This window comes from Scatophagus argus, chromosome 11 (assembly GCF_020382885.2).
Source record: "Scatophagus argus isolate fScaArg1 chromosome 11, fScaArg1.pri, whole genome shotgun sequence".
In the NCBI taxonomy this organism is placed as follows: Eukaryota; Metazoa; Chordata; class Actinopteri; family Scatophagidae; genus Scatophagus; species Scatophagus argus.
The window spans coordinates 2,979,152-3,006,203 of record NC_058503.1 but is presented as its reverse complement, the minus strand read 5'-3'; the positions used below and the strand labels follow the sequence as shown (position 1 = coordinate 3,006,203).

General features: G+C 38.7%; 1 long non-coding RNA gene across 1 annotated transcript in view; it reads left to right on the top strand.

The window, feature by feature from the left end:
- Positions 1-27,052, top strand: part of LOC124067328 — a 50,628-nt gene that overhangs the window by 8,707 nt on the left and 14,869 nt on the right. The window lies entirely within an intron of this gene.

Genomic DNA, 27,052 nt, shown 5'->3' with positions numbered 1-27,052 from the left:
TGTATCTACAGCATGTTTCTGTTGCACATTTGGTTGTGTATATTTGTAGTGTAGTGTGTTGGTAGTATTTGCATCTTGCTTTCCAAATGTTTTCACAAATTCATTAAAATGTGTCTTCATTCTCTTGTGTTTTGTCTATTACATGTGTTTTCTTAATTTGCAGTGCTCTGAACTCTCTTGGCCACCGTAGTTATTTGCTGCGGCTATACTATATGCAGATAGAAACTTTTTATTATATCTGAAGCAGACATAATCATAAACCCTTCTGAAAACATAGTTTAGACCTGAACTTTAATTAAATGAATTGACTCATTTAACAAGAATGAATGGAAATTGATTAATTAGAACTCACCCATTAGCATGCTCGGTCAAGCTGCATCTGCACATGGAAAAAGCCAGTTAACAAAAAGCAGCAGAAGGTGTTAAGTTGTAAGGTGTGCATTTGCTCTGGGCTGCTATCTGCTTGTTTGTGATATTCAATCCAGAAATCTAATTAAAACTCAACTGAAAACAGTTGTTTAGCTCTGACAATGTGCTGGTAGTGGTGTGGGATGCACATGTGATGTGAGACTGCATTATGCATGCAGAGGATAGTAATTTGACTGAATTTCTATTTATTGAGATGCTGGCAAATTATTTGTATGTGATGGAAGACAGTGCTGCTGAATGCACCCCATGAGTTCAATGTATGGAGTACATGTATCATAGTATATCATAGTATACTTTTAACCAAAGCAATCCGTCAGACCTATACTGCTGCATTTACCCAACAAATAAATCCATGATTAAAAAGCTAGTAATAAAACTGTGCAGAATTCCACAAAATTCCCAGGCTCTTTCTTTCCTAAGAAAATTATCAAAAATTTTGTCCACAGTCCACAGTTTTCCACAATTTTTTCCACTTACATTTTAACACCAGTGCATTTTTATTGTACTTAAGTAAATTTCAGCAGTGTAACAGTAACTTCAGCTTGACCGCTAAGTGAGTCAAGGCAGGGGAACTGAATGTCTTTTATTGCCTGACTGACTAAATCAATACTCTCAGACTGAGCATGTGTGAGATGAGGTGCACAGCAAACAGACTCTAATATCTTCAGGATCTCTGGGTTCCTGTGGTGGGAAGAGTGTTTTCTTAATTGTGTATAAGTCTCTGTGTGTCATTTCCTGGAATAGTTTTTCAAGTGTTTCTTGCACAGACAGCAGGTGGGAATTTGTGGCGGAACAAAGATTTTGACTGACTGGTGGGTGGTCATTATGCCTGAATACATGCCACAGAAAGCTACTGTTGACTTTTCAATCATTTTCACTTTGTCCTACAGAGCAGAAAGTGGTTGTCAAGGGGACAAAGAGGAGGGGGAGGAAAGAGTCAGAAGAGGAAGGAACAAATCCATCTGTTGAGACGAAAGTTGAGATATAATTTTATTACAATAATTACAGTAATAAAACATTTTATTTAAGTAGCATAATTTGTGCATTGCATTCAGCTCTTATGTGTAGTCATGAATGAAAAATAAATAAATGAATACAATACACAGGATGCAATAACAAACTTTAAGAATACATTTGATTAAAATGTATTAGAAAATATTCAAAAGTACAAATAGGAGGTCGTAGTCAAGATTAAATATATATAAAGTGTTCCGTAGTTTAGAAGCATATTTTGGAAGACGCACATCAACGATTTCCTTCTGAGGGCAGAATGTATACCCAATATATCTCAAAATAATCTGAGATGAAGGGGCATAAAAAAATAAGAATCTGAAAATTTCACTAAGCTTTAGGTTTTTGTATCTGATTGAAAGAAGTTTAAGATCAGTTCTCCAATATACTGGAAGCGACAGTGGAGCATGGTCAAAACTTACAAGTTTTGGGGGTTTTTGTTGTTGTTGTTGTAGTGTACAGTTTAGCAGAAGATTGAATCCAACTGAACTCTGCGTGTTCTGGAATATGTTGTTTGTTTTCTTGCATCATTCTGGGGCAAGAAGGATCAGCCCTTCAGTTTCCATTACTACACAATGTAAAACTGAGATGTTTTTGTCATCAAAAAATGAACGAAAAGCGTCTGTGAGGGCTTCATGTTGTGTACTGATGAGAAGAGTGTTAGGGCTGCTTAGTTTCTCCCCTCCATGTTTTTTTATTTATTTATTTTTTTTACAAAAAGTAAAAAATGAATAATCCAAATATTGCTTTTGTTTCCAACTTTTGGACCGCTCTTCAATGTTTCTGTGTGACCACAAATGAACCAAGAGGAAAATGCAACAATTTTATCCAAGATCCTGAATATGAACAAAGCAAACAGTCCACAGGTCTGAAAACATGAATGTACCCAATGTACCAATTTTCAAGGCAATCCTTTCAATGTTGTTAAGATGTTTCAGCAAATGGAAAATATTGCAGCCTCATCGTGGTGCAAGAAAAAAAAGTCAGGGGATCACAAGAGTCTGTAGGATTCACTGTCTGGAAATTGTGTCTGTCCAAAATTTCATTTCAGTTCAATGTGTAGCTGTTCAGAGATTTCTCTCTGGGCCAATGTGACGGACTGACTGAGAGACTGACTTCCCTCAGCCATGCTGGTAGTGTGGCTAAAAATCAGGACTGCAGCTCAATGAACAAAAAATTACTGGTGATATTACACAATATTTATAGAAATACTTCGTTTAACTTTAAACATGGAGAAAAAATATTAAATTAGACACATGAAAGGAGGATTCCATGTCTTTTATGAACATGTTCCCCGCCAGCTGTACTTGAGGTCTGGTCCATTCTTATTGTCTTTTTCAGGATTATATTTTTTCCTGGTTATTGGTCATTTTATCCTGGGACTCGCAGAATTGGAAAGGACATATTGCTTCTCTATGGCCTTTGAGCACATGGATTCTCCGATACTTTGAATTACTCATAGCAAATATCATTTTCTGGCGCACAATGAGGTGATTCAGGAGTCCAGCAGAAACAGAGCAGAATATCGTCACAGCAGCCCAACCATTCCCAAACCTGCACTTCAAGCCAGAGATGATGACTGGGGCCAACAGTGAGCTTGTGGATGTCAGCCAGAGAGGTCAGACCAGTCCCAGTGTATCTATCATAGCTGCCAGGCAGGTCAGTCTGTCAGATCCCCATGGTGAGCCGCCTTCCTGGATCAGAGGGGACGCTCCACTGCCTCTCTGACCCCTGAAACCTCAAGGGGAAACAGCAGTACCTTGACACTGTTTCAGTGATCTGAACTCACAGAATATAATAAGTTAAACTGATTGAAAGCTCACAAGGTGAAGAATAGCTTAATTGAAGGCCAAGTGCTTAGTGGAAATCATAGACTTTGAGCAGTTTTCTGCATCACCTATACATATAAAGGCTGATAAAAATATATGAACAGGATATGGCCTGAAGTCATAGTTCATGATGGCAGGTATAGTTTATTAAAACAAGAAATAAAATACATGTTTAGTAAATGCTTTGTGCTCACTTGTTTTGCCTGGGGCCATAGTCAAAAAGGTCACAAGATGGTGCATAGCTTGAAGGAGGAACCTAAAACCCCCGCAGACAGATACTACAGAATAAAACCATAACTTCTTATTTCTCCAGATGAGATGCATATCCCTCAATGCATGCTGTGAATACCTGACAATAATATAGGTTTGCAGTAATGTTGTGAACATTTTTGCTACACAACTCTAGCCTAGCAGATCTGTTGTAAGTGGATATTTACAGAGTTAACATAATAGAAATAAGCTGAAAGTGTTGTCATCTCGGTAAAACAGCATTAAAGAGCGACGTCTTACATTTTGTTGTCTGTTATGATGTTTTCCTGTACATGTTTTAGTTGTTGTTCAGCTGAAACAGAACTACGGTGAAAGTTTGTAAAGATGAGAGATACATTTACAGGAAACTGTAATTGGAAGTCTGGATGATGTTATTTTCACTTTCCCAGGCCGCCTGTTATCATCGCTTTTGTGTATGCACCTTGCATCTGCTCAAGCCTCAGTGTCAGTGTGCAGCAAAGCCTTCCTGCCACAAAGTCTGCCTAATATGTGCTCCTGGGTGAAAGTCGTATGTGACCACTGTCAACCACCAAAGCACCACAGTTCTTAGTTTCAGAAGATACACCAGTGGAGACATAATTAGGATTATCATATACAATTCTGCCAGTAGCTCCATCTAAATCCTACACGCTGGACTTTTAAGAACATTTTTACATTTTGCTTTGTTCCAGCTGTTCCTGGAGTTATACAGACCTCATGATGAGTACTGAGTACTGGTTAACAAATATCTCTGAAATCTTGAGTAGGTTAAGGTGTCACTTAAAGTATGGGTAAGAAAATTGATGAGCAGATCCTGCATTCAAGTTACTAAAAGATTTATGCCTCTTTTTTTCTATAGCAACAAGGTTAATGAAGACACTCCGTTACACAGGGCTGGGGATGCAACGTATAATTAAACCTAGACTAAATTACATCCTTCTTTTTCAACCTTTCTTGTGTGCTAAAGAGAAAAGAGTTTTCAAGTTCCGATAAAAATTATTCTTTACATAACTTAAGGATAAAAACTCAATGTTTCTTTCTGTATCAAGATTTACCTTACTAAAATTATTTTATAATGGTCTCTGGATTTATAGACAGTGTTACTGGAGAACTAAAGCCCAGCACAGATTGGATTTTTCTCGAGAGGGGCTGAGGTATTTTTTAACATTACACTGTACAGTGATTTTAACCACCGTCTGGAGTGTATATGTGGGCAATTTTCAACCCCCTCCCCAGTAGTAATTACAGCCGCAATTACCTACTGCACTGTTTTTTTCAGTGAACTGACTGGTCCTCCAGTAATTTAAATCTTGTCCAAAGGGACGTCCTTGTGTTTTAAATTGGATCTCTGAGTTTTCCGGCAGGACGAGCAGTTTTTTCAGATCAGCTCAGTGTGAAATTGGACTTATGTGTGAAAATGGAGTTTTATTAATCTGATGGATGATGCTAACATCAGAATATAGGTTGATTTGGGAACCAATACAATGTAAGAAAAAAAAATTAATGACATCAGGAGAGCAAGGCTCCATAAAAGCTCATCAAAAGGGCTGTTGGAAAGTCATGGATGGTTTCGTGTTGGTGTGCCCTGTTTTTAGTTACATTTGTTGACAAATTGGCAAAAATATTCCAAATGCTGTTACCAGCTGCTACTTCTCAGGCAAGTCCTAAAGCATCCTTTTTCCTATGAGTGTATTTATGGGCTTTTATTTATGATGGGAAATGTGAATATGTCATTCTATGTTTCATGTCTGTGTATTCAGAGCTAACTGAGTTAAGACACAGAGAAGCAGTATGATTTTTGACTCAGATTCTTCACACACTGTATCTTTTTCTCATGTGTCTGCCTCTGCACTTCCCCTTCAACCCTCCCATGTCTATTATAAACCATATGCTGCAATTTCATAATGGTTAAAATGCTGTCTGGAACTATAAGTTAAATGACAGAGTAGCACAGTGAATATTTCATTCTGCACTTCCCCCTGTAATCTTAATCTTGTCCAAATGGGGCTGAACACAACCTAGGTCTCATTGAGGTCAAGTAGGTTCTTAGTAGAAAAAGACAGTGATAAATAAAAATTCATCAAATTATCCAAAAGTAAACATCTCCATTAACCTTACAATGAACAGTATAGGCCACAGTGGCTCCTAAAGGCCATAATTCACCACTTGTCAGATGAACAACTTCACCAGCAAAATAGATTTATACAGAGGTGTGTGTCTCCTAAATAATGGATGTTACAACCAAGTGGCTGCAACAGTAGACAAATTTACCACCCAGAGCCAAAACTGACTCTAGAATCACAATTATTGTGTCCACGTGTATTTCAGCAGTGCCTCAGTACACCAGTGTTCCAGATTCAGACCTAGTTTTTCACTCCCTGTCAGATACAGACTGTAAGAGCACCAACAGAGAGATTAGCCCAACATAACAAGCATGGTTGTAATGATACATAACAGTCACCTCTAGGCCACTAGCTCAGTACAGACAAATGTAAAACACTGGTTTAAGACAACTGAACTATATAAAAAAATGAAGTGCAATGATATATTCTAAATACAAGGCACATGTAGTATAAAGAAAGAGCATTTATGGCACCAATTCCTAAATGAAGCTCATGCAGTACGTGCACGTAATTCAAACCACTGATCAAAAGTGGCAGAACAAAACCAAGATGAAAAAATAAAATCTTACTTGTTGACATCTACAAAGTACACCTGACAAAATTGGCAACGAGAAAATAAATAAATGTGAATCTTCTGTATATGAAGACCATAAAATGACAGACTCCAGTAGCCCCTGACTATAATACAGCACAAACAGCTACATTCAGCCAAACAAGGTACATTACATTTCCCCATGTGCAAGCATAATCTGTCAAGCATTTCACATTAATGTAATGCTCATACTATGTTTATACAGATGGGCATAATGGTCAATTTGCCATAAAGCCACAGAGAGAGCAGAGAGGACTGTTTACCTCTCCAACTGGTGTTTGAGGAAGAGCGTTCAACAACCCCATTATAAAATTTCCAAACAGACTACTCCACCACTGACTTAATGTCTAGCTCTCTCCTGTGCATGCATGCTGACTTGTTTACTTTTTGTATAGTAAGACTTATTGCAGTCAGTACTGGACAAAGGTCTGGTTGCACCCATTGTCTTTCTTGTATAGGAAAAAGGTGGCGTTGGTATTTTGAGGGTAAAAGATGGGGTCAGAATGCAGCTGATATAGTCAGTCAGTGCCAGGCTTATATCATATAAGAAATGGTGGACTGAGTCACTTAATATCGTCCATAGGTTTCTTATCCGAAGCTTTACATGCATAATTTTGGGCCAGTGCCAGCTTAGTTTTGCCTGACCCTGACTGACCCAAAAAAGGACAAACAAGTGGATCGTGGGTGGGGCTGAGGCAAGCAGGTCACCAGAAACGTGCCCACTTTGCACAAGGCTAATAAGATAGCTAGGGCTAACAGGCTAAGCTCTTGCTCTGTTGATATCATAAACTGGCAAATTTTCACCTTGCTTTCTTGCCCACAGGTTTATTTGCCCCAAACACCAAAATACCTTACTGTACATATATTAGCCACAAGCTAGCAAACAACAGCAGGCACAGATGGTGTTTGTGTCCGTGTATTTGTGTTCAGTTTAGCCTCTTTACTAAAAGCAGCACTCACCAGAGACTTCTGAGTTGTTCCTGTTATCCTCCAGTGTCTTTTTACCATCTCTTGTCTTATATTCGTGAATAACACATCGCCTCCATTAAGCAGCCAAATGATAGAGAATGAACTTACATTACAGCGGAGAATGACATTTCCGTGAATGCTGCTGCAGAGGATGAAAAGCGAGAGTGAAGATAAATCTAGTTTTTAATCACAAAAGTTTCAAAAACAAACTCTGTTCTCTTTGGGTCTGAGTGTTTGTTCCTCTGGAAGCTCCAGGCACTGCTAGCGGATCTGCAGCAGCTGTCTCTCAGTTAATAGTACTGCTTGTTAGTCCAAAAACTGGCGTCTGCTACTCTGTTCAGGTCTGCTAGTATCATTAATCACATGGCCAACCATATTATTTGTCCGATATTTGCATTGAAAAAAAAAAATCTTTTAGTTTAAATTTTTTGTTTCAGAATAGAAACTTCATTGAGACAAAAGTACATGTATTCAAGCCGTCATTCAAGCTATTTTACTACAGACTACTGGCTTAATTTTCCAGTTCTGCAGGTTTCCAGCTCATACCCACAGTCTACATCCAGTGAGTCAGACGAGTATTAGCTCTCCTATCACATTCTTTTCTTAGACAATCAGTTTTAAGCAGTATTTTTCAAGAAAGTCGTCCCACCATCACTGCTCATAATATTAATAATGAAAGAAAACTTCCCAAGTCTCGTGGTCATTTAATTTGAATCACATTCCTAGCTGTTAGCTGCTTTTAAATGAAATGTCCGTGTCCTCTAGAACAACACATAGAGGAGTTTTCTGATCTACTCTTTTTGTGCACCACCCAAAAACTCAAATCAGTGTTTAGGTAAGGATTATGGCTTAGTTTAAAATCCCTGCTTTGTTAAGAGTAGGGGGCCTTTGTCAACAAGCTTAAAATAAGACACGTGATTAGGGTTAGGGAACAATCATGATCGTGGTTGAACAATATGTAGGCTTCCACGTTAAAGTTTAATGTTTCATTGACTCATCCATCCACCTTAACTTCTTCCCAAAGCGGACTTGCTGGTCTATAATAACATCACCTAATTAAATAACATCACCTAATTAAAACAGAGGCTAGAGGCTTTGTCACATGAACACAGACATATTGCTTTGGGGCGCTTGCTGAAATGACAGATGCTGTTTTTGTTTTTGGTTTGATTTTTGTTTTTTTTTTTTGGAGGGGGGGGGGTAGTGTAGGGAATTCCCTTCACTTTCACAGGTTGAATTTATTAATGAATAGATTTTAAACCCAGTAGACTTAACATTATGCTCTCCATAGTTATCATCAGTGTGCCCTTTCCCCGTGTCTTTCACTATTTGAAAAACAAATACAAGATGAGAACTTAATGACAGCAGAGGGATGGAGGGTTGTTGCCTACAAGACAAAAAATGCTTGTGTTCCTTGCCTGTGCTCACCTCAGCACATCACAGGTACAAATGGACCATTACACTAATGGACTCAAGCGGACAAAGCACATGTTCAGCTAACATCTTTACAAAACTCTCCAGGAGCCAATTACAGCAAATCCCCCTTTACCATGCAGAACAGTGCCTCATTTCAGGCAACTCTGCAGAGGCAGACCAAAAAGACCAAGCTGGCAAGTTGCTCAAAATTAACACGAGAAACTGGTACAGTAATAACCTAGATTCTAAAAACTGTCACAACACGAGCTAGTTGTTGTTAAAGTTTTGTGCATCTGGAACAGATTGTACCCTTAGGGACAATCTGAGAAGCATCCAGATGTGAAAACACCTGAGTAGTGATGGATACAAAGATACCTGGAGATCCTCAGACCCACTTTGGATTTTTCATTTTGATTTAGACAACAAACAAAGCACTAGGTTAAACGTGACTTTTTCATTTTAATAGTCCGTTTATTTACTGTAGGTTTATAAGCCAGACAAGGTTTATGAACAAAACTCACATTGGCTCAAAAGTAGATTTCTGATTGAAGAGAGATGCTGCTGTCAGACGTCTGCAGCTCAATTCCAGTGCCCGCTTTAAGCCCTAAGCGCAGAGCCACCACAGATTTTAAATAACGTCACATGCAAAATCAGTAGAAAAGTGATGGAGGAATTGATGGATGTCACAGGGTCCCACTTAGAAGTAGGATGGTCAGTCTGCAGCAGTGTATATGTCCCCTTGGGTCTACATTAATCGTGTGACATTGATGAACTTTTGTTAGATTATATTGAGCAGTTACTAGCGGCAATGAGAAAGTGCTGTGCAGCATCCATAAATGGTGCCTATTTCTATCCGTCTACATGCCCAGATTACTGTCTCACCCATCAGCTTCTTGTAAAAGAACAAGATTTTTTGATTGATTGACTGATTTATCTAAGTGTCCCTTCACCACATGATGTCCTGCCAGTATAGGCTTGAAAGACACAAAACAACAGTACTGGAGTAACATCTGTGGGCCATTTAATCTAAAACACTCTCTCTGACAAGTAGCAACACTGACAAAGCAACTCTGACTTCAAATCAGTCACCTCATCTCAGCATCAGAGTGTCAATACAATCAGCCAATAAGTGCATGGTGCTAGTCTGGTTCTCTCCATTGAGTTAATGATAATCAATTCCCTGTGACTCAACAAAAGAGTCTCTAAATGAGAAGAGTTGATGGAATTCCATGTGCAGAATAATAACACTTGGTATGATGTGATAGAGCAGAATACCATATGTTCATAACAGAAACAGAAAGTCTTCAGCAGACAGATATCAAGTCTACTAAGATATCATTTCATTTGTTTCCTTTTTTAATTGGGTAAAAATCTGTAAAAATAAGTAAAAATCAAAAGCTGTGTCTGCCCAAGACTGCAGTTCACTAAGATCCAAGACAAATCTAACATAAACTGTGAGCCTGTAGAAGGTTACTGCCTTATTAAATTTAGAATATAGGAAATGGGTCACACTTTGCAGCTATGTGTAACTACAGTTCATTGGATACCAGCTAGATGATGCACAAAACATCCACTGAAACATATTCAGGAATAAACTCAGTTGAGATGGGAGGATCTACAGCTGAACAGCCAGGAACCAAAGCATCAATACAGGAGACATGCAGCAATAGATGGATTTTAATTCAGCATCCTAGATGATACATCACTAATCTGCTGGAGGATCAACACAGAACCATTTAGTCACACACAGCATAGCATACATAGCACCAATTCCTCCGGACTCACAGTACGCATTTACCTGAGCTTCTCAGCTCTCAATATGGCTTTGTCTTTTATTTCAGTGTGTGCATAACAACGCTATTGGATTTACAGGATAGCACATTTGTTCCTGTGTGACATCTGAAAACACTATATATGACTCTTAAGATAGCTCTTAAGATGTATGCATATATAAGACGTATCAGTCTTCCTCATAAGTTATTGCCTTTTTGTGTATTTAGAGGGAAAACAAACTCTAGAGCGACCTACAAGAGCTCGGACTATGCTTCAGATAACTGCCTGTCTTCAGTTGTGTCATTAGTCAAACCAAACAGCCAAAGATCATGGTCAGCAATCAAAGTGACCAGTTCCTATTCCAGCCTCCAAAGTCTCAAAATGCGACTTGACAAGCAAGCAAATGTTGGGCACCTGGGCCATGTTTGTGAACATAGAGCATAAGGTTATCAGATACTGTTCTATGCACCTGCATTGCATGTACATGCCTTGTTTTTCTGTGTGCAGTTTTCGAGACTAATTAAACTGTTAAATTGTTGTGAAGATTGATTAGAACATTTATTTTTAAAGGGACACACTTTTCAGCCATATTTACCAGTAAGCAGTAACCTTAAGGTCTGAAGTGCATATTATTTTATTATTTGGATTGTATTTTCCGGTTTTGCTTACAGAACAGTAAAATATCTTTGAGCTGGCAAATATTAATGATACAGAGGGTAGACAGGAATATTTTAGTTGTTTGCATAAAACATGACTCCTACTTCAATTTTGTGCTCTTGGTAACAACTCAAATGTGTGTTGTTCCTGTCCCACCGCTTGTAAATTGTGCATCTGCTTTATCACCCCACTGAGACCGCTGCAAATTTACAAGAAGATGGGACTTGAGAGGAGGACTATCTACCTCTGTAGGGTCTGTTTCCTATCTGTCCCTCAGGAAGCCATTACTGTGAAGCAACTCTGTTTATAGGGGGAGAGTGTCTCGATATGAATGTATCTGAGTTTGCTGGCTAGGTCCATGGTGAAATATTGTTTGTCTGGTCTCCCAAGATAAAGACACAAATTTTCAAATTCATAGTTTTTACTCCTCTAAGGAGCACCTTGCTTTACATTCACTCTCTGCATAACTGCCAAATGCTCGAAAGGTATTGTGAGGATAAGTCACAATATGAAGACCAAATAAAGAAAAAACAAATTTAAAAAAAACTGCAAGAGCACATAGATGTATGCACAAAAACAGTGAAAGATTCAATAATATATTGTATAACCAATTAAAATCAGTGAAATGTAACTCAGTACAGTTATTGAAATACAGTACTTGAGTACAAATTTAGTACTTGTATTATTTGATGCTTACATACATCTACTTCACTACATCTCAGCGGTTAATATTTTAATGCATTCAATTTCTTTTTTTTTAAATAGCAAATTTTAGTTGCTAGTTACTGTTCAGATTGCAATTTTTCATACAATATCTCTCCAGAGAAAACCATGTATCTCCAGATGGGCTGATTTTTTTTGAATTTCTCTAATAATTCTCTTTCATCTTAAGCTAAATAAACTCTTTCGATTATCTTTACAATTCTTTTACTTTTAAGATACTTTTACTTCAGTAAACATCTGAATACTTCTTCTACCACTGCTAATCAGCTCTTAAGAAGGAAGCTGTACATGAAATTTCTGTATATGATTTCAGCATCTGTGAAGAACAAAGTTGATATATTATCATTGTAGCAGCAGAAAAAAAAATGTTTAGACAGCAACAGACAGCTACGCCTGTCTATGTCTGATTTCCTGACTGCCTGTGTTTCACTGTAACAGGCTGGTTCAAGCAACCCCTGGAGTCTCCTTGGAGAGAGAATGAGGAGTGGGAGGCTTGTTTATCTTTTTATGCCGCCGTAACTCCAAAACTGGCTCGCTACAGGGATCTCACACACAGCCCACTACAAAAGAACAGCCAGGTTATTACAAGCTAGCTAGCTTAGAGAGTGCATTATGTCGTTATTTGAATATTTCAGCACTTAAAAAGTACAGCAGCGTGGTTCTTACTCTTCTCATTGAGCAGGAATGGATGATTAGTGATTTCAACGTTGCTACCCTGCACAACAGAAATACTAGTCGGTAATTAAACCAAGTTTTGTTGGGAGTCATTTTCTGGAGCTAATTGTGTTTGGGACACAACGTTTATTCATTGGCTGTTACCTTTCTGTTCTGGGTCACTTACAGTATAGGTAAGGGTTCAGGTGTTGCTGGATGGAGAAGGGCCAACAGTTTTTTGAGCGCTAGGCCTTGTTGCATCTGTGACATGTTTGGCTGCATGGAAGTTCTTGCATGTGACACGCTGAAGAACATTAATGGTGAGCAATAAATATTTCACCAAAGACAAGAAGCAGATGCGGGACTGGTTGCTACAATGCACATTTAAATTACATACTGACACAATTTGCACTGAAATGTCTTGTCTTTATAGTCAAAACTGGCATCATTTACTAATGTTAATGGCACGGGTTACCTGTTGTGGCTCAGATGTTGCTGAAGAATGTGATTAATGGTTTCGATTTCTTCAATACACGGTGGTGCAGTGGTTAGCGCTGTTGCCTCATAGCAAGAGGGTTCCAGGTTCGAATCCCGGTCTGGGTCTGGGCCCTTCTATGTGCAGTTTGCATGTTCTCCCTGTGCCTGTGTGGGTTTTCTCCGGGTACTCCGGCTTCCTCCCACAATACCAAAAACATGCACATTAGGTTAATTGGATACTCTACATTGCAGGTGTGAGTGGACTGGCGACCAGTCCAGGGTGAACCCTGCTTCTCACCCATAGTCAGCTGGGATAGGCTTCAGCAGGATTAAGATGTGCGCAATTCTGACTGTTTTCTTATTGTGCACTAATATTATTTTTGGCAACATGACTTGTTGTTGTGTTTGTTTTACCATGAGGAATTAATTTAATTGTGCATTTATTACATATTTTAATATTTACTACCCAAACACATGCTTTAGATTGAGCACTGAACAAAAGGTACTAAAAACAAGGTAATAATAATGATAAATATATCATTATAAATTCTTGATACATTATATTTTCCATTAAAATTTTATATTACAGTGTACAGTTTACATGGACAAATGCATAATATTGCAGTAAAACACAGGTCAAGGTATTCTGAATCAGAATATCCCCAATAAAGTGACCAATATAGTGAAACCTCCCTCCGCAACTGGATCCTGGACTTTCTAACTGTCAGACCTCTGAAAGTTCAGATCGGAAGCAACATTTCCAGCACTGCCGCACTGAGCACTGGAGCCCCACAAGGCCGTGTGCTCGGTCCTCTGATGTTCACACTACTGACTCATGACTGTGAGGCAATGCACAGCAGGAATCACATCATCAGTTTTGCTGATGACACGGCTGTGGTGGGTCTCATCAGCTTACAGAGAGGAGGTGCAATGTCTAAGAGAAAGTCAACAACCTGTGCCTGAACGTCCACAAAACCAAAGAGATAGTTGTGGACTTCAGAAGAGCACTGTCTCTTTTCACTGTTCAGTGTACTACTGTAAACTTTTTCAAGATGGCGCTGTCCCAGATGGCAGCCTGCAGCTGCAGCTCTCGTTGTGTTTTTTAAAAAAACTGCAGTTTCCCAGCCTGGGATCAATAAAATATATCTATCTATCTATCTATCTATCTATCTATCTAAACAGATGAAATGACAATAAAAAACCTCTTGGCTTGACTTGACTTTAAACTATTCCATGTAATGCATATCAAAACACATGTCCTAAGATATTAATTATGGTGTTTGCAGTGTTTGAGGCCAGCTATTGCCTGTGGGAGTATGTGGATAAACTTGGATTTCCTTAACTTAAAAGTCATTAGGTTCCTGAAGTAAAAAAGGCTAAATATATGTGTCAGGCCTGTAGAGACCTGCAATTTGTCCGGGGTGTACCCAGCCACTCGCCCAAGTTGTGCATGAGCTAGGATAAGCTCAAGCCTCCTGGAATCCTGCATGGGATAAACAGGCTGGGATGGATGGTTTGCAGAGCGCTTTCTACTCACTGCAGGATGAAGGGATGATGATGGATTTTCTGTTTTAGAAAATTCAAAAAAATGCCACATCAGATCATTAATACTACTTAATATATGGCTCTGCTGTGTGTGTTCTGATGCTTCTGATATGATGGACTGTTTAACATGAAGAAATACCCAATAAACAGGCAAACAACAGGGACACCAGCTTTGATATTGTTCACATAGCTTACATGCAGATATTTCCCTCAGATGGCAGATGGACATTTAGAATTGTTATCGTGAAAACTTGATCTTAAATAGAAATGCAACCCCAAAGGTCTTGACACAGCTTGTTCATCATAAGAATCCCAATCTGGTGATTTCAAGTGAAGTACCTGCAATATGTGACAAGAGGATCAGCATTAAAGCAAAGATGGTTTGCTGTGCGACATTTCAGATCAATGTGGCTTAGCTTTGTGAAGACGATGAAGGGAAGGTCAACATGAACAAATCTGGCTGTTCTGAATTGTAGATACAATGTTCAAAAAATGACCTTCAACAGTGCTCTCTGCTAATGATGCTGGTGAAGCCTTCTGATGCGCCCCCCCACCCTCACCCCCGCATTGTCTCCTTCTCCTACCTCAGCCTTACTAATCACATCATCACTAAACATTTTCTCATTTTTTCTTTCACAATAACGTTGATAAATGTGATGGTCATTTATCATAGTGGTGACTGGCTAATGCTATCAGTTCCTGGCAGCAGGTTTTAATCATCCTCTTATGGATAAAACTAGTGGTACATTATCCAATACTGCACATCTTGCAGAGTAGGAAATGTTATTAAAAAGTTGCAAAGCTGGTGGATTGTAAGACTTGGCTAACTGCAGAGGAGCTCTCGGTTTCAATCTCTGAGTGCTGTATATCTAAGAGTGCATTGAGAACAGTGTTTCATCAGAGCTGAAACTCCAATAACCTTCAAAACCAGCCAGGCTACTCAGCTCATGTATCATATCATATAGCACAAAGAATGTGAGCTTCTCACTGAAAGTTGCACTACCTGAGCATAAAATGTAATAGCATTTTAGCAGGAAAAAGCAATTGTATAGTCCTGGCACACAGCGAGGGAAATTTTGCTGAACACTAGTGTAATTGCTGTGTTTGCTTTAAGACGTTCATTGGAGAAATGTTTTTTTCCCCTCTGAATGTTTTGTTTGAGCCTGTGGGAGCACAAGCTTATTTCAGGAATGTTTTATTCCGTTCCCTATAATTGGTTCATAAAAGAGCAAAGTCAGAAATCCCTCATGTCTCATACACAAAACATGTGAAGGCCATTCCTAGCAGCATTTCTCTCATTATGGTCTTGTGTGTTTGGTCTCCGTTTTTTGCTGAAAGCAGTTAAATTGTTTTGACTTGATCCTGGTGTTGCAGTAATGTTTATTCAAATAGTAAATGTTGTTTCAGTTGTCAAAACACTGCAACCCAAAGAGTAACCAAGAGATGTGTTACCTCCTCATGCAGTGTAGCTGAAATCCTCCAATAAATAGCATAATTTTCTTTCATAAACAAGCGGAGTGCTTTGAATGTTTCAGAGAGAAATGAAACAGATGGACAGATGGAAGTAAAACTGAAGTCTGTCGGGGCCAATTTTGATGTCGGGGTATTGTCAGCTGTTGCACAAACACACTTGCAATGCACTTGTGCTCATCTGGTAATTTCCTGGCCCCAAACAAATCTACTTTGGCGAGTAGAATGCATCAACTGAGGTGTTTATGCAGATCAGGTGGCGTAGTGTGACTTTTGTACTCGTTTTGCATAAAATGAGACTCATGTCTATGTCTGTTTAGACCACCTATCATCACCAATTCCAAAGCAAAAGACTAAAAAGTACACAAGAAACATAAATACACCCTGGAAGTTGCCAACAGCCCTGTGCTAAACCCATAATGTAGACATCTTCCTTTAGTAAATACCATTAGCATATAGCCTGTTAGATTCATGACAAATGGACTGCATTTATACATTTCTTTAATCCAGTGCTTCTCAATTATTTTCTGTTGCGCCCCCCCCCCAGCAAGTAGAAAACAATTCGCGCCCCCCCCCCCCCCACTCTCCGCCGCGACTATAAATAATAGTAATAATAATATGTAATAATATTTAATAATATGTAATAATAGGATGCTAACAATTCTCGCTGGTTTACTGAAGTAGCATTCACAAAGCGGGATGATTGTTGGCAATATTCGGCACGTTTTGGCTGAAAAAACTCCAGCGGCTTATCAGCATGATTGGGATGTAATGTCTTCAAGTGGGGCCTTAATTTATTTGGCTTCATGCTGTCCGCTGCCAACATTTTTAGACAGTAAACACACCGGTCTGTCGTCTCCCACTGTAGTCACAGTGAAGCCAAGCGCTACATATGCTTCGTCATATTTCCTCGAGTTACTTTTGTCTCATTATCTTCGTCTCTCTCCGCCTTTCTTTTCATCCCTGTTAAAAATGTCTTCATGTTGTCTCTTAAGGGTTCGCTTACTGCACTTCATATCGCCTGCTCGGTGCAAAAAAGCCGCTACACCACAGAGCTAATACTCCCTGCGCACACTCTGACAATGAGAGCGCCACTGCCAACTACTGTAGTGGATGTGCAATTACACTTTATTCTGGTACGGCAAAAAAAAGCATGTTCCCCAGGGTCACACGCGCCCCCCCTGGCATCGCCGGGGGGCGCGCCCCACTATTTGAGAAGCACTGCTTTAATCCAAACTTAAAGTTCAACCATTCACATGCAAATGGGGCAAGCCCCCACATCCATGTTCTCACTCCAATACAGCAGCTTGGTCAGTGACCCTAAGCGCCCAACTGTAAAGTTCTTCTTATCCCTCTGGTGTCATTTTTTCACCTGCAGGACTCCCGCTGTCAAGTTAGTAGATGTGTACAAGTCCTGAGTCAATTGGTTAATTCACTGAGCTTCTAAAAATAACTGAGATTCACTAATCCCCCTCTTCATTAACCTAGATCTGGTGAGACCTTGGCTACACTTGCTGCTAACAACCCATATAAATAGAAAATTATAAATTGCTCCATTCAAAATCTCTTTATAATCTACCCCATTTGTTGTAAGTAGTTGTTAGCAAGAAACTGTTGCAACAAATAGCATAAATTACATGGACAACAGTGGTTGCTACCTTATTCATCATCAGGGCACTCAGAGGGCTAATGGAGTCAAGTTAGAAAAACTTCATGCATGGCTGGAAGCATGGCCAGTCTGGCTTAGTTGGATCAGGCTGTAACCGACTCACTCAAATGAGTGTACGAGACTCATAGCAACCAGAGATAGGATCCATAGGATTCATGACTTTAGCTGACCAAGCCGAGGGAGTGTATGTGGCTCACAGTGCCAAAGAGATCCGGAACCACAGGACTCATGAGTGTAACAAAGTACCAGTAAAACCTTGGTTGCACTCGGTTAAAAACAGAAAAATTTTCCACCCCGATGATGACAAATAAGTTACCAACCACTGCTAGTCCATGTAATTTGTGCTATTTGTTGCAACAGTTTCTTACTAACTACTGCTTAGAATGAATGAAGTAGGTTTTAAGGACAATGAATGGCACAATTTAAAGTTTGAATTTACATTGTATATCAGCAGCAATGTTAAATTAAATTACATTTAGTTAATACCCTGCTAACTTTATTTATCCCAAAGACACCACAGAGCAATTTAACATGTAGCGAATATCTTTTTGTGTTATGCTGGAGGCACACGTTCTGTAGTACTATGCTCTGCTCCAGTGTTTAGTTGGAAGTGTTACGTGCTTTATAGTGATGGGGATATTGTGTGGACTTTGAATCTCCTGACCCAAGAGGACTTTGGAGTTGGGTTTCACCAAGGTTCTTGGTGATACTGACTCAAAGGACTCTAGTAACTCGGAACAGTATACTGAATTATCTGGAAGGATTCAAGTTCATATGTAGAACCATATCTGCCATGACTACAAGTTTGCAATAATAAATTTGTAACATCTAGCTAGACTTATAAAAATAAAACTTGTCAACAAACATTTCACATATTATAACATATTATGACTTTTGGTCTGTCGCTAGTGTTTATGCACAAAAACAGGCATAGGTTCAGGAACAAATATCATGCTTTTAGTTAAAACAAGGGTGTGCATGCGTTACATTCATATGCAACATAAGTTAAAGACAAAGTAGCTAACATTTGGTTACACACAGCAGTCCCACAGGAAAGGTGCTGTGATACTGATACTACTGATATACCTAACAGCTGCCTCCATAAATGATACTAGAGGGCTACCTACAGTGTCACACTTTGAAGCAAAAGGCCATTGACCAGGCTACTGTATTTTCCACGTTGGGAGAGAGTACAAGCTTGCAGACTGGCCATCAGGACAGATTCATTGTTTTGCTCAAAAGCACTTCAGAATGTGGACAGGAGGAGCTGGGAAACAGACACTGCATTTACTGGATGTCTTGCTCTAACTGCTGTGCCAGAGGTAGAATTAACGAAATTATCCTGCAGCAACTTACAAAAAATACACTAAACATAGAGCAGCCTGTTGAGTCAAATATTAAAGAATATTAAAGGATCCATATGCATAACAAGGCTCACAAATAAATATTGAAGTTGCATAAACACATCAAAGTAGCATGTCAGTTGCTATCAATATTGCTTGCAGCATGAATAAGAAGAAGAAACAAATTAGCCTTAGGCTACTGCACAAAAGCAATGGAAGACACAGGCACAACTCAACACACAACACTGCCTAACTTTGTTTCTTTCTGTTTTCCTTTGTAGAACCCTGTTTCCTACAAATTATATCTTTATTTGTCAACACATTTTGTGAAAAAGAATAATTGTTGCCTGGAATATGTTAAATGGCAATGTTTTGTTGTTTTTGTTGTTGTTTATTTAGCCAAGTGCTATGTTTTGTTTTACATGTAAATCATAGTGTAGCTGGTTGAGGTAGATGGTTGAATGCACAGGCAAGTCTTCGGAGAAGATTGTGGTTTTGGTTGAATGTCAGTGAAGTCAAAGCATTATGTCTTGTGCTTCAAATAACTTTTAACTTTTTCAATACTTAACAAGACCACACATTAATATTCCTAATCTTAATGCAGTTAAAAGTAATTACACTTTACTTCACAGAAAAAAACATCTCTTTATGCTGTGCTGTGCTATCTGGAATTTACTTATCTAATAATTTGGTGTTTTGGGGACTAATTTATCATTTATTCAGTATTGATGTTGATGATAGTGGACCAGATTCTACAGCAGCTTTGTAGGATAAATTTTTGCATGTTTCCTCAAGCCCAGTGTTTTTTTTTCCCGGTGAGACACTAAATTCTCTCAACAGCACCATTTAGTTTTCGATTGGATCGTATACACAGTAATTGGCAATTTGCACTACTTTTCCTTACCACATAAATTATATTTTGTACAGAAATTATGCTGTTAGGCAGCACCTCTCTTACCCTCACACACACTCACACATACACACATTTATTGATCACTTAGGAACCCTGGTTTCTGTGGTTTCCCTAAAAAGGCACACTGTAATTCTCAGCAACTATGGGATAAATCCATCACTTGAAGATTTTGCTGTAACTTAGGTTGCTGAGGCTGGAGTGTTTCATTCTACTGTAATTTGTAGAGCAACTGTGAGTAATATAGAAGTCTGAAGCATAAAGTTGGGTGACCCATTTTCTGAGTTTTCTCTCATGTATTTAAGACTTCAGATCAGGAAAAACTGTTATTTTGTTATTTTTTTTTCAACCTTGAACCTTTTTTTAAGCTTTTTTTATCTTTTGATCAGCATTAAGAGCAGCTAACAAGTACACTTTAGCCTCTTTTTTTACATTTAAAAAAAGACCATGGAAAGATTATGTAAAACATTTATTTCCAGCTCTCTTAAACCATAAGCCATCCAAACTGCGTGAAATAAAAATATTAGCCTTGGAACTAAATCACTGTTTTGCATGCTAGAAAAAAACATGCTAGCAGGGTCCTGCTGGTTCTCTTGCTGCAAGCCTCAATCTCAGGTTGATGTGGACTGAGACACGCACTGTGGAATTTTAAACAGTAACTGGAAGAGATAATCACACTTCACTTTTTGAGATCAAGAGTCTCTGCAATCTGTAATAACGCTTAAAGCTTTGGAGGACACATTTGCATGTTGCTGGGATGAAATAGGAGAGAAAATGCATGCAGAATTTCTCAGGACTCAAGAGACCTGTTGGTTGAGAGCAAGATATCTCAACCACTACTGAGGAGATTGTTGCTAAATTTACTGTGAAAACATATGGACCCCAGAGGCTGAACCCTTGTGATTCTGCTGACTTCATGACCTTCCCTAGCTTCAGAATCTGGTCGAGGTTTCACTTTTACCTATGACAAGGTTTTTAATAAACCAAAACTAGATTTTCATGGCATGTGCTGTTAATACTTGGATCATGAAGACTGAACCACAGTCATTTTTGTGTCTCCTTGATCTTTAGTGACACCATTTACTTAAACTTTTCACATTCTTGCTATTCACAGGATGAGCACTTAAATTTCCATTTTGTCAACCACATTAGCTCAATTTTCTCTGGTGCACCACCCTCAGAATAAAATGTCAGTTTCACAAAAGAAAGCTCATTATGTGCTATCCAGTCTAGCTGAGCACATTCATGCTCCTATGGGGATAAACTATTTGGATTTTTGTCAAATGGCCTTTTCTTTACCATCACTATCAAACCAAATGTGACATTCTCTGCTCTACTAATAAGGCTGTTGTCAGTATGCTATCAAATTATAAAATTATTATTATTATTATTTTTTTTAATATTTTCATTGGCCCTGCGATTGGCTGGTGCCCAGTCCAGAGTGTACTGTATAATAAAGATGGATGACAGACATCATCTTAGACATGACATCATCTTAATCGCCCCCTGGTGGCTGGCTTCAGTATGGATCATAAACCCATCCCCCTCCATGTTAAGGCAGAACAGTGACAACACTGCCCTGTTGTATTGGAGACGTTTATGAAAACTTGTAGACATAAAAGTACACATCAAATAAATTTTTCCCAAAGATGTCACCAACACAAGGTGGCAGCATTTTTATCTTAGGCTTTACTTTTGTACGGTGGGAGGTAGAGGAGACAGGTCGATCTTTATATATGGCAGTGCTCAGAACTCACACATTGGTGAGGTTTGCCTGTTGACTCGACATAAATAAATTAAGTTATGGACAGCAGGCAGGATTTTTTGGTTCATCTGAACTCATAGGTTTTGATTCAACACATCTGTCTGTTATATTTTTGCTTGTCAAGTGTGTGTGAAAGAATAAAAGAGGCTAGAGATCTGCTCTCGGAACAGAGCACTCGTCTCTGATTTGTTCAGTTCCTTTTGAATTTAGTTCAAAACGCTCACTTCTTTAATGCATTTCAGTGTCCATAAAGACACTAGAAGAGATGAAGACGAGTATAAGCAGAATCCGAGTTGTCTCAGTTAGTGCTGATCTGGTTTTATCATATGTGATTCTGGCTGAAAAAGCTTTTCACTGTACAGTATCCAGCCTTTATGCCAGTGAAATCTTACCTCAATTTATATATTATATATTCTTATTCAAAAGGAAATCATTGCTGTCATTCATATATATATATATATATATGTATATATATGTATATATATATATATATATGTATATATAACACTAAAACATCATAAAGGAGTTACTGATTGAACAGAAGTCCCGCAATAATCATTTTCTTTGTGTTGCTGCTTTGTGCAGCCTCCACTGATGGTCAGGTGTGATTGTTACCATTCATCATTTTGCACCTGCCTGAGCCACATTCATCACTTCCCACTTGCCTGAGCAGAGCTGGGCTACAGAATCACAAAGTCTGAGTGGGAAACAGAAAATCACAGTGATTGAACGTCAGGGGAAGCAGATGTCAAACTGGTATTGGCCCGGAATGACACACAGGCCCCTTGCTTTCCCCTGTCACTTTAAACTGGTAAGTGACCTTCAAAATAGAAACGCTACACCATTACTGCTGAGCTGTCACAGTTTGATGGTGAATGCTGACAGATGAACGGTGAGGTACTGAGGCCTTCAGAAGAACTCGGATCATTAAAGTGCAACCAGTGGCAGCAATATTGTGACGCTGTCTAAGGTGACCACAAAGGCTTTGATGAATTTGTTGCACTGAAAACCAGGGCTCTAGGGATGATCCAGGATAGCACTGTAATCTTTATTTATTCAAACTAACTAACAAAATCAACAAATCAACTCAGACCACTATCCTGAGCATTCTAATGTAATGAATGCTGCATGTATGAATGTATACTCACCTATTATAATAATTAAATATTAAAATAAAATAAAAAAAACTAGCAGTCAGAGATCAAAGGTAACAGATCAGATGTTTTTATCCGAAGAGGCTTTCAAGCAGCTGCACCCTGCAGTGGCCTAGAGGGGCAGCTGTTTGGTTTTTGAGGATCCCCAGTAAAATCACCACTGCTTCCAATCAAGTAAAGCCAACAGAAAACAAAACAAGATGCAAAATATAAACCAGCTAAAGTTTAGCAAAAGATTGGCCTTTCTTGATGTATCCTACATCATGATCTTAACAAAGCATATGTTTTTTTTCTGGAATAACATCTGAGGAAAAAATGCCTATAGAGTACGAAAGCATCCCAATCTCCTGGGAATGTTTATTTACTAGTCTAATTTGTATTCCAAAAAACATTTTCAGAGCAAGAGTAATTGGTTCGTAGGTTATGTTCAGAGACGATGGTTTTTCTCATAAAGACTATGCTACGTTTTTGTTCAACACGCAAGACATAGCGGTTAGATGGTGTGTGTACAAGGTTTAGGAAAGTCACCTCCCTGGGTCTGAGAGCTGGGTGCGGTTAGGTTCAGGAAACAAAGCACTTAGGTTAAGGTAAGGGGCAAAACTGTGATTTTGGTTAAATGTATTTATGGCATGTCTCATGCTTTAATGTTGACTGACCATCGTTCCCTAAGCTTAAGCGAGTGATCTGCCTGCTTAATCATGTCCATAAAAGATATGAATCATACTTAAATTGCTGAAAATATGAAATGCATTGACAGTGAAAATTTTCCGGATACATTCAGTATGAAAATTAGCAACTTGGCAGATAAGTTCATATTAAACCACTTCCTAATTATGTTGATTTAAAAAAAAAAATGTAATTGGGATGGCAATTCATTTCTCTCACATTGTATTTGCTGTTGCAAATTAGCTGGATATAAATGTAATTTCCCTTTTGTGCAAGGAAATGAGCAAAAACTCCACTCATGATAGAATCATGCTTTAATTTGTTTCACTAACCACCAGCACTGGCTGACCTCAGCTGTTTGGCTGACATACATTATAGACCTTGTCTAGTTAGCCAGAGCTTTATAAGGAAATACCTGGATTCTCTGCAAAGTTTGACTGTCACTGTCCAATTACATCAAAGCAGATAAGTGGGATGTGTGACCCATGTAAACGAGAAGAAGAAAAAAGCAATTTTGCCATATCTTTGACATCCATTATTAAAGCAAGGTGACCATGGTCATCCATCTAATTGTGTTTCATTTGTATGTATATACATTTAAATCCACTTTCCCATATTTCATTCTGCACACAGTAATAGTCGGCTTCATAAGCACCATCACATTGCAGTGGTTCAGTATTCCCAGCTGTGGCGACCTCTCTGTTGTTGTGTTATCACGTCACTTGTGATGTGATCTGGCTGTACGCCCTCCTGTCACTGATCTTCAGCCCCTCAGAATAGTGATGATGATATATGGCTGTTTGCTCAGTGGGGTCCTCTGAAACCTGTGAACTGTGCTCCTCAATCTCTGTCCATCTTGTTGTTATTTAACAGCACCTCAGAGAGATTGCTTGCCTGTTGGACAGGAGGTCGCCACTGTGAACTTAGCTACGATGGAGGACAGATCGCACAATATTTGTTCTTTGGAAAAGTAGGAAAGCGACGTTCTTTTTTCACAGCAGTCTTGTTGACCTGTCATAGCAGGAAAAGCTCTATTGAATAAAATGTGTCTGAATATTAATGAATGCACACCGAAGGATTTAACCCTCATGTGGTGTTCACATTTTTGTTATTCAGCCAGTGTTCGTGGTTCTGGTGGATCTGCTGCATTTTGGGATTTTTATTTCAACATAATCAAACATTTTTACATTAAAATACTCAATAAATATTTACTTCATCTAAATTTCAAGCAATATAAACAGAATATACATTTATTATTTGAACTTTACCTTTCTTCGTTCACATCTATTACAGTGCTACTCGTTTTTTTTTTTGTTTGTTTCTTTTGATAAGAAGTAATAAAATACTAAATCAATTATAATCAAGATACAAATGAAACAAGGTTTTTCAAAACTATTGATTTTTATTTATTTGAACTTCATTTGAAATTTAACCCATTCAGGTCAGTTTGCGCAGTCCCTGAATGACATCAGCTGCACACCAATGGTGACATTAGGTCCAGGTAATACAGGAGGAGGCTGTGCACCCACTTGTCCCACACTGTCCTGACAGTTTCTGCATCTCACAGGGATTCTGTGGATTCCCCTTTGGATCTGAAAACTTCAATAAGGATAAGAAAAGCTCAAAAGTGAAGGTATACAGGACCTACAATTTCCACACTTATATTAGCCCTGGGTCCAGCAGACCCGAGCATCCTGTATGTAATAATGTAATTATGTGGGGGGTATACAGTGTGTGGTCATTAAAAATATGTTCTGATGTTCTTCACAGAAAATGAACCAAGTGTAATGAGTCTGAGTTTTAAAAAAAATTAATAGTATAATTTTTCTGATGTTAAAAAATGAAAACGGGTCCCACAGACCATACGAGGGTTACAAATGTATTTTGTGATTTAGATACAAATGACTCTACAAAATATTCATAACTGACACAGATGTAAGGAGAATTCACACACAAAGAAGAGGGTTCACAAATATAAAATACACTAGTGCACATAAAATAGTTCTTGGTTTAAATAAAAGAAATGTAGAAAGAAATGATTTTTTTTGTTACCTTTATATACAGGGGTTTTTTTTTAATGAGTATATATTTGTTTTGAATGAAAAATAAAAAAGAATTTAACAGTGAGGACAAGGTGGGTCCTTGGTTCTCGAATGGAACTGGTTTTCACAGCACCTTACAGTGCCACAGTTAGATTAATGAGTGAATGAACATCTGGAGCGGTTAGCTTAGAGCCCGGTGAGACTCGCATATACAATATAGGGTATGACAAATGAGAGGCAGGGAGTCATGACAGAATGTCAGTATTTCATAAGGGTGTCACAATTTCAATTTTAAATTAAAATCTGAAAAACTGGAAAACTGAAATGAGCTTTCAGTCATTGAATTTCTCCCAGTATTTCTATCCTCTCCACTTCAGGAACCTCCCAGCTAGTTTCACAGCAGCCTGCAGCTGCACTTCTAGACACTTATCCTAAGTGCACAAAGACGATCAACAGTTTGATACATGAGGTAACCCTGACAGCGTCTGAAATGTTGGGTTTACTTTATTCTTCAGAGCTCTTGACTGATTTGTTTCGGAACAGAGTTTACTCAGGACAAATTTCAATGTTGTAACAAATTGAATTTCTATCTTCTTTTGTTTATTGTTAAATTGCAGAGGAGTAGTATTTTTTTGTTGAATTCTTCTTTATTTTTGGTAAATATTATTTTAATTTGCCTAACCCTAACCCCCCAAAAGCAACCAGGATATAAGCACCAATCACGTGGGAGCTCTGGTGCTTGAACACCCACTGAAAAGGTTGAGCACCCAGGGAGAAAAAATAAAGTGATCAGTCAGTACATGACTAAATGTATTAAACTGCACTTTTAAAAATGTATACTGTTATAATATAATATATACTGGTCACCGTGTTAACTGCAAATCGCATTATTTGATTGCTCTATTATATTTAATTGTAAATAATTATATATAATAGCCCAATAGTAACTGTTTTTTACTAGCTTAATTGTTACCTTAAGCCTGTGACATTTTTGATAATAGATAACATTGAACGTCCATCCATCCATTTTCTATACCGCTTATCCGTCAGGGTCGCGGGGGAGCTGGAGCCTATCCCAGCTGACTACGGGCGAGAGGCGGGGTTCACCCTGGACTGGTCGCCAGTCAATCGCAGGGCCAACACACAAAGACAGACAACCACACACTCTCACACTCACACCTAGGGGCAATTTAGAGTAGCCATCTAACTTAATGTGCATGTTTTTGGTATTGTGGGAGGAAGCCGGAGTACCCGGAGAAAACCCACGCAGGCACAGGGAGAACATGCAAACTCCACATAGAAGGGCCCAGACCGGGATTCGAACCTGGAACCCTCTTGCTATGAGGTGACAGTGCTAACCACTGCACCACCGTGCCGCCCGTAACATTGAACAGTATTAACAATATTAGAGTCACTCAGGAAAATGTAACATGTAAAACTGTTCGTAAACACGGTTCGTGCATTTCATTTTGATGTTTTACACAGCCTCCCAACTTGTTCTACATTCATTTCTGTCAGTGACTGAGCTGAGTGCATGGTGAGAATGAAGGTGATTCACTCCTTAGTTAAGGTTCATTTGTATGTTT